Raw genomic sequence first — 9,977 nt, 5'->3', positions numbered from 1 at the left:
GGAAAGAAAAACACTTACACAAGAAAAACTGTCAAACGCTACAGGCAAAAAAATGTATTCCATACTACAACAGATCAAGAAAAATGTTACATAGTAAAGAATCCTTTGGGCTGCCTGGAAAGAAAGAACGGAGTAAGTGAGAAAATATAAAGAACAAAAAACACAGGTCTTAGTAACCTATAACAAAGAAACAGGGACACGAGGAAGAAAAGCAGATCTGATATGGTGCAATATATATGCAAAGGAGAAAGACAAATGGACCACTACCTAACAAAGCAGTTCAAATGATATGTAAAGAGAAATACAGGCAAGGGTACCAGGATACTGAACATTTCACAATACAAAAAATAAGATCACAAAGAGAAAATGTAGACAAGATTAGTGAGGTAGAAGTTAAATAAATAAAACTAAAGTTATCAATGAAGTGTTTAGTGTGGAAACTACAACACGGGCAGTGTCACAACATGATGGAATAATATGGGTCCACAGGTGCAGGAGCAACGGATGGAGCAGGATGCATCTGAAGAGGATTTGCCACACGATGATGTTATAAAGCCCACTGAGGAGACCGCTACAAAAACCCATTTGAAGTTGTACAGCAAGGGAAAAATCAGGAGACGGTGGCAACCCTGACACAGGTAATGCTACACCATGATGGTCCAATCAGTACAGATATGGAGGAGCAATAGATGAAGCAGGATACATATGGAAAGGATGCATCACAGGACAGTATTCTGGAACCTTCTTTAGAAGACTCAATGGAAAGGCAGAGCAAAGCATAAACTCTCAGTCCAGAAAAAATGATTAAAGGGAAGACCTGCCTGACTGAATAGAGATGGATAGACATATTAAGATTGATGAAAAGAAGTAAATAAGACCCAAAATGTTAGAAGACTGATAATACAGATGAACACAGTAATGAGGACTATTAAGTGAAATCAATTTGCTATAATATTTAATAAATGTAATAAGTGCACAGCTAAACTAATAACTGATAACATATTATTACAAAATATAGAGTAACATAGAAAAGTAAGGGAAGAAACAAAATGCCAGCCTGGAAGCATCACATGAATAAAGCTACAAAACAACTAAGACAAGAAGTATGTAAGAATACAGAAAAAGAAACCGATCATCCAGACCCTTCCAAAGATAGACATGTTAGAGTATCAAACCAGACTAGGATTTACCAGACACTATTTCCATTATGTAGATATATGCAAAGGAAACATACAAAATAAGCAATTCAATAATGAACCAAAAAGTTTTTATAGAGAACTGGGAAACAAAGCAAAATGAACAGAAACAGCATAAATAAGAAATTTATACATTTTGGAGAAGTATTTATAAAGACCATGCCAAACATAGCAAAGATGCTGAATTAATAGACAAATTAAAAAAAAAGACAAATTTAAGAAAAGCTCCTATCTAGAAAACCCCAGCCCCAAATGTCTGGGGACTGTCTGACTGAAGGTATTAACATATTTACACAGATTTAGCCTAGGTAAGAATTACTTATATGCATATCCCAAACAGACATTGAATCAGTATCCCTACTTAAGATTTGAACGTGCAACTCATCCTAAGCACTACAGACTAAGAACTTGCCTTCTGACAATGTGTAGATTATATACTGGAACTGATGCAAACAGAGTGTGTTGTACTTCACAAAAAAAGAAACCAATTATTGCGATAGAACAAAAGCAAGTTATATGGGACAAAGTATAATTTCTGGCTAAATAAAGTCATAATACAGAAATGCAAAAAGGGGAAGAATCTAAGTATAGTATGGGCAGATTACAAAACAACATCTAATAGCATCCCACATTCACAGATAATGGAGTGCTTACAGATGTACAACATACACCTAACACTGATAAAATATTTCTCGTGATTACAGAACAGTGGTGAATCACTTTGCAGCTAAGCCATGACCAATGGCAAGTTTTCATCCCAGGGATAAAAATTAAAAACAGGGATATTCCAGGGTGACTCTTTGTCACCTCTGCTGTCTTGTCTTGGCCGTAACCCATTAGTCTGTTTACTTAATATGCAAGGATATGGCTATAGTTTAACTCCAAGTAAGTGATCTTGTCAAAAGACATGTCCTCTAGCTTTTGTGGATGATTTAAAATTGTATAGATCATCAGACAAGGATCTGAAAGCATGACTACAGATGGTTAAAACTTTCTCAGAAGATATACATGAACAACATTTGATTTTGATAAGTGTGCAAAAGCAACATTTATAGAAAGACAACTGTAGCACCAAGACAATATCAACCTGAGACAGGAATGTGATGTAAAGGAACTTGATCATGAGGGAGTATATAAATAATTGGCAGAAGTGAAGGGTGAACAAATGAGAATAAAGGTCAGTAAATAATCCTTCCAAAGACCAAAGTTAGTATTGAAAAGTGCTTTGACATCTACAAATAAAGTCCCTGTTATAAATCAATTTGTTCTTCCTGTTTTAACTTACAGCTTTGGAGTGATTCACTGGCACAAAAAGAATAGAACTGGTTAGACAAGGAAACAAGAAACATACGTCATGTATTTCAAATGATTTATAAAAAACACTGCATACCAAGATTATGCAGCTTTCATTCTGAAGGATCTATGGCTTCCTTCAAATTGAGCGCGTGTGCAGTTGTTGATCTGATCATGTTCAAATATAGTGAAAGTTCTAAAACAGGAAGAAAAGAAGTCTAAGGTACTTAGAAGAAACATTTCAGGACAAAGTAGGAATTAAAATCAGTCCAGAAGTAGATAAAATGAGACAGCAACCTAAAAAGCATATAAAGAAAAAGATAGGATGAGAAAGAAAACCAAATGGAAAGTCCACAAATATAGTGGCAAGTAGAGAGATCTAGATTAACTACATGCTGACCACGATTTGAAGCTAAGGACAGCTGAAATGAAACCAAAAGATGAAAGGCTAATAATGGCTTCCCAAGGTAATGGCCTATGCACACATTAGTTTACAAAGTGTATTGAACAAGTGGAAGAAACAGGCAAATGTAGGTTCTGTAAAACAGAAATGGAAACAGTTGTACATATCACTGCTGGGTGTGATACAGTCATGGCTGAAGGTCTGTACATTGAAAGACGCAATAACATGGCAAGGGTTGTATTTGGGATTGTGCAAACACTGCACTACTGTAGTAGCTGAGAAACTGGAAACATGAACCACAAAGCATCATGTCGCGTGAGAAACTGGAAACATGAACCACAAAGCATCATGTCGCTGAGAAACTGGAAACATGAACCACAAAGCATTATGTAGCGTGAGAAACTGGAAACATGAACCACAAAGCATTATGTCGCGTGAGAAACTGGAAACATGAACCACAAAGCATCATGTCGCTGAGAAACTGGAAACATGAACCACAAAGCATTATGTCGCGTGAGAAACTGGAAACATGAACCACAAAGCATCATGTCGCTGAGAAACTGGAAACATGAACCACAAAGCATCATGTCGCTGAGAAACTGGAAACATGAACCACAAAGCATTATGTCGCGTGAGAAACTGGAAACATGAACCACAAAGCATCATGTCGCTGAGAAACTGGAAACATGAACCACAAAGCATTATGTAGCGTGAGAAACTGGAAACATGAACCACAAAGCATCATGTAGCGTGAGAAACTGGAAACATGAACCACAAAGCATCATGTCGCTGAGAAACTGGAAACATGAACCACAAAGCATTATGTAGCGTGAGAAACTGGAAACATGAACCACAAAGCATTATGTCGCGTGAGAAACTGGAAACATGAACCACAAAGCATCATGTCGCGTGAGAAACTGGAAACATGAACCACAAAGCATCATGTCGCTGAGAAACTGGAAACATGACCCACAAAGCATGATGTCGCTGAGAAACTGGAAACATGAACCACAAAGCATCATGTCGCTGAGAAACTGGAAACATGAACCACAAAGCATCATGTCACGTGAGAAACTGGAAACATGACCCACAAAGCATGATGTCGCGTGATGAAATGTACATCACATGGCCTGCCCATTACCTTCTTCTTCCGGCTTTTTCCAGTTAGGGGTCGCCATAGTGGATCACCTGTTCTCTCAGGATAGGCACTGGAGTTTTACAGTGTTGAGTTGCCAGCCTGGCACCCAAACTTCCACAGAAGGCACAAGAATTCAAAAATAGATACATGAAAATGGATATAGTTGTTCAAGAACAAAAGGCAGAACTAGCATCGATTATTGAAATTGCTACACCTAGCAATTACAGTGTCCCCTGTACAGACAGACGCAAAGTCATAAAATACTAGGATTTGCATGCAGAAACAAGAGTAATGTGGAAGAAAGATATCCAGGCAATTCCAACAGTAGCAGGAGTGTTTAGGACTAATAAGAAAGAATTTACAATCTGTAGTTAAATATACTACCAATATATGCAACCCCATGTGAAGTACAACAGGAAGTAATTCTTGGCACATTGCGGGTGCTGAGCATACACTGACAGAGGAATGGATTCCATTCCTGTTATAGTTTTAGGAAACTATATAATTAAATCATGGTAGACCTTTCAGAGAAGGTAGCACTTATCTGCAATTGTGAGAGATGAGGCATTTGCAAAATCAGATGAGCAAAATGGAAGGCAAATGTGCCATACTATTATGTAACTGGGAAAATTATTTATTTTAAGTGGATAACTTTGGGAGGTGGGTACATAAGTCTTGATTATATTTTGTAGACAGATTGAAAATATTAAAATAAATTTTTCTTTTAACATGTTACTAACCCCCAGCCATATTAGAATGGCTAACTAGAGTAAGGAATACTAGCGATTTTCTTTTGGTTTTCCTATCAGTGTCATATTTGTTCTCCTACAGTCCTTGTAACTATACTTGGTTTCAATATCTAGGCAATGCTGCTAAAATCAGAAAGTTCCTTATCTGGTCTCATTACCTGAATGCTCCTCCCCCTCCTCCATTATGCTGTGTTTCTGCTAACACTGACTCGTTTTCAGTGCCAGGCTCACAAAGGTGTCATTTGAACTATGGCTGTGCCATCACAGTATGACATGCAAAGCTATACAAGGTTTTATGGTAAACATATATTGACCAAATATGGTAAGTGCCTTCCTTATTCCTCACTGGTGCCTGATCTGGTTACTTCTGTATTAGTTCCTGCTTCCATGAAGTTAGGATTCCCTGATTGCATTTGCCATGGTAATAATAAAAGTGTTTGATCACAATTTGTGTGGCTAGAGTTTCAGTTCTTGCAGGATGTGTCCTTATTCCTTAAAAGTTATGCAACATTGGAAGTAATATGATTAGATAAAAGGTGTGGGGGAAATATTTTGTAAATCTTGTGCCAGTGGTATTTATGACAGTTTTGTTGCTAATTATTTTTATCAGCTAGCTAGGGCTTTGGCAGTTGAAATCTGACCATTCATACAGGTAATATGGTAACTGTATATCAAATTGGTTGCCTAGTCTGAACACGGGTGCTGCATTGTTTTTGCGCATTTATACTAGTCCTGGATTGTCAGTACCAAATCCATGTTTGAACAGAAATATGACTGCTCTTGATATAGCCCCTTAGGCCAAAGGAAGATGGCTGACTTTGTAGGATCATCAAACCTGAGGCTGCATGTTGTAAACAGTTAGTAGAGGTGTTTAGGTTTCAAATGATCACCACCTGAGGTCATTTTGATTAAACAGCTATGATGGAGGCTAAAAAAAACAGGAAGCATAAATGTTTAGTGAGGGCCCTAGCTAAATCTTTTATGTAGAAAGAGTTAATCTATCTCCTGTGGAAAAGCTTCTGTCACATACACAGTGATGTAGAGACAAAAGCTAAATGGAGCACATTCAAAACATCATCAGTTGAGACAACAACAAGAGACCATGGCCAAAAGGTGGTTGTTCATTTTTATGGTGGTAAGCCTAGCACCATATAGCGGAGATCAGAAGCTATGAAAGCCATCAAATTAAGGATTGCATTTCAAGTAGGTTGTCTTCAGATTTGATAGGCACCACCAAGCCAGACATCATCCAAGTCAGTGCCTTGGTGTGGGTGTGGTGTGACAAGGTCATACAGCCGGAAATCATCCAAGTCATTGCCTTGGTGTGGGTGTAGTTTGACAAGGTCATGGAGCTGGACATCATCCGAGTCAGTGCCTTAGTGTGGGCGTAGTTTGACAAGGTCATGGAGCTGAACATCATCCAAGTCAATGCCTTGGTGGGGGTGTAGTTTGACAAGATAATAGAGCTGGACATCATCCAAGTCAATGCCTTGATGTGGGTATAGTTTGACAAGGTCACGAAGCTGGACACCATCCAAGTCAATGCCTTGGTGTGGGTGTAGTTTGACAAGGTCATGGAGCTGGACATCATCCAAGTCAATGTCTTGGTGCAGGTGTAGTTTGACAAGGTAATAGAGTCAGACACCATCCAAGTCAATGCCTTGGTGTGGGTGTAGTTTGACAAGGTCATGGAGCTGGACACCATCCAATCAATGCTTTGGTGTGGGTGTAGTTTGACAAGGTCATGGAGCCAGAGATCATCCAAGTCAGTGTATTGGTGTGGGTGCAGTTTGACAAGGTCATGGAGCTAGAGATCATCTACGTCAATGCCTTGGTATGGGTGTAGTTTGACAAAGTCATGGAGCCGGAGATCATCCAAGTCATTGCCTTGGTGTGGGTGTAGTTTGACAAGGTCATGGAGCATTACTGTTGGAGGGTCTCACTGAAGTTTAGGTAAACCATCTGAGACTTAGGAGGGGGAAATGAGACAGTGCCCCTACTGTTCTTAATATGAGTGAACAAATTCTGACCTTGACTAGGGGCAGTGACAGGAGGTAGAAGGAACACCTTAAGGAACTCCTACATCTAGTGTCCATTCTTTCAACTGAGGTGGATTGGCAGAGGCAACTGAAGAGATATGGTTCCATATCTGCACATAAGGCATTATTTTCATTTGACAGTTCTTCTAGGGTGAGCCTGCAGGTATAAATGACATCCTGTCAAACATTGTGTAGGGATGGAGATTGATGTGAAGATGGTATCTCTTCAAATGTTGTGAGGAAAATATGGATGGTACATCTGGACTGGCAAACACAGGAGATGGCCCTCATTTTCAGAATGGGTACAGAAGGGTGTTGTCTAGCTTTACTAGAATAACACACATTGTCCTTGTAGAGTAAGTCTTTAGAGTGCTGGAAAGAAGACTTTGTCCAGGAGATGACCTATGATTCAGGAACAGCAATGCGGAGTCCATCCTGAGCTTGGAATAACGGCTCAACTCTTTGTCCTTGCACAAGTGGTAGGATGATTATGGTTGCCAGAACTATCTAGATGTGGTTAGTGGACCATAGGATCAGAAGTTCACAGGAAGTTACTAGGCCATTGGCCCTGAGGCCCTTATAAGCCTAACCAAGAGTTTAGCCCATGTATAGACAAATCAGCACCCGATGCCCCTGTCCAGTAGGGACACAGGTAGAATCCCAAGAATGTATTTTCTATTTCCCATCCAGTTATCCAGGTTGTGCTTAAAAAGGAGTAAAGAGGTACTCTGCTCAACATGGAAAGGGAGTCTATTCCACAGATGGAGGGAGTCTCTGGGACACAAATCTGTCCCACCAACAAGTCCTATTGATGTCACAATCAGGTTGAGGCTGTGTGTGTGGGTTACGTGAGTTGAGGTTGACTTGTGGATATGCAGCAGTCCCATCAAGGTGGGGTCCGAGATTGCCTTGTATGCCAGACAGAGGTCACCTCTGAGAAGTCTGTATGAAACAGACTAGAAGGATAGGGCTTTTAGCCTATCTGTGTATGGTAGATTTTTGAGGCTCTGGATTCTCCTGGTGAGGAAACTCTGTTATCTCTCCAACTGCTGAATGTGCTTTGTGAGGTACTTGCCAAAGGGGGCATTGTACTCAATAATGGGCCTTATAAGGGAAGAATACAAGGATGTTATGACCTCTTTGTCCATGGATGAGATACCCTTACTTATGAGGTGGGCCATGTAGAAAGTTTTCTGTACAATGGAGGCAACATGGTGGACAAAAGTCAGGTTGCTATCAATCTGGGTGCTTACATCCCTCACAAATGACTACATGCTTAGGACATTGTTATTAATGTGATAATTTGTGGGGATGTCACTCTCCCCAAAGGGGATGATACATTTTTTTGTATTCAGCTTGAGGCCATATTTCTGGCACCAGTCATTTGTTTGCGTGAGACCCTCTTGGAGGATGTCCATATCACTAGAGGAATTGATGCTTGCAGTCAGACTGGGAGAATGCATGCAACTGTATACCATGGAATATCCCATGGGATGTGCTACAAAAGCACACACCAGCAACACTGCTACATAGTTCTACACCTGCATTTCATGAGTGACAGTTGTGTTTGCATACTTCTTGTTAAGTTAAAAATATTCAAGGTGGGCATCGGACTCTGCAAAAGGACATTCTTTTTTCACTCTTTGTTCTGACTTCATGAACAGGATATCAAACTGCAACTGAGGTCTGTTAAATATCCAGTCTGAGGACATGAGCAATGCATCTTTGTTGTTTGCAGATTATGTCTTCTTATCATTATGTGACTGTGATTCCCAACATGCACTGGAGTGGTTCCTTGCTGAATGTGAAAATCAGTACCTCCAAATCAGAGGTCATGACTGTCTCTTAGAAAATAATTGTTTACTCTCTGCAGGTGGAAGGAGGGTTGAAAATGCCTATATGAAGAAAGTGTCATCTTGTTCTCGAATGAAAGTAGGGGGTTTGGAAGACTAATTGGTGGATAGGTGCAGTAGCAGCTGTACTACAGATGTTGTACCATGAAACTAGGGGTTTGGAAGACTACTTGTTGGATAGGTGCAGTAGCAGCTGTACTACAGGTGTTGTAGCATGAATGCAGGGGGTTTGGAAGACTAACTGATGGATAGGTACAGTAGCAGCTGTACTACAGGCATTGTACCATGAAAGTAGGGTGTTTAGAAGATTAATTGGTGGATAGGTGCAGTAGCAGCTATACTACAGTGTTGTAACATAAAACTAGGGGGTTTAGAAGACTAATTGGTGCATAGGTGCAGTAGCAGCTGTACTACATGTGTTGTACCATGAAAGTGGGGGATTTTAAGACTAATTGGTGGATAGGTGCAGTCGCAGCTGTACTACAGGTGTTGTACCAAAATGAGAACTAATTCATAGGATAAGCCTGCTTTTCTGAAAATCACACATCTTGTGTGTGTGTGTGTCCATTTATCACACAAATTCACCTATGCCAATGCAGCAATGTTTTCTGAATACCAAGGTGCATCTTTTGTTAAGAATACAACTGATGTAGTTAAAAAAGTTAAAAATATAATTTGGAAAAAATTATTATTTTTGAGTTAAAGGAGCTTATACTTGTACTCCACATAAATTTGGTTAAATGTAGTTGTGCATTTTGGAGAGAGGATTCCTATTCGTTGCTCTTTCTTTTCTTAATTTAAATTCAATTCCTAATGTATTTATATACAGCTATGAGCTCTCTGCCTACCTGTACTTTTGCAAATATTGCAATGTCTTTTTCCAAAAAAATGAATTTACGAGTAATGATATTATGTAAGTTTGCTATACTGAAGATCCACTTTGTTTTGTGTAAAGGTAATCAGCATTTTCTTCAGAATTTATGGATAGCTTAAGTTGTAATAATTGTCCCCGGGATTCATGAAGTTTGCACCATGCACCGGAGTAGCATCGGCGATCTAGCGGCGAATATGGCTGTCGAGCGATTCAGGTAAGAGCTGTTTCCATGTGCACTACCAGCATACGCCAGAGCTGTGCAGCTCCCGGTGCATGTATGCTAATTACCCTATGTGCAGCAGTGTTGCATGCAAATGAAGGTATATAGTGATTCATGAAGTTGTGCAGGCGTAGCGTAAGCATGTAGAAATGTAAACCAAAAAAAGTTTACATTTTGCCAAACATAAAATCGGAGCCATGAAAGTGGACCAA

The sequence above is a fragment of the Protopterus annectens genome, chromosome 16.part0, assembly GCF_019279795.1.
Source record: "Protopterus annectens isolate FY-2018-M chromosome 16.part0, PAN1.0, whole genome shotgun sequence".
NCBI lineage: Eukaryota > Metazoa > Chordata > Ceratodontiformes > Protopteridae > Protopterus > Protopterus annectens.
This window is presented reverse-complemented; position numbering follows the sequence as displayed.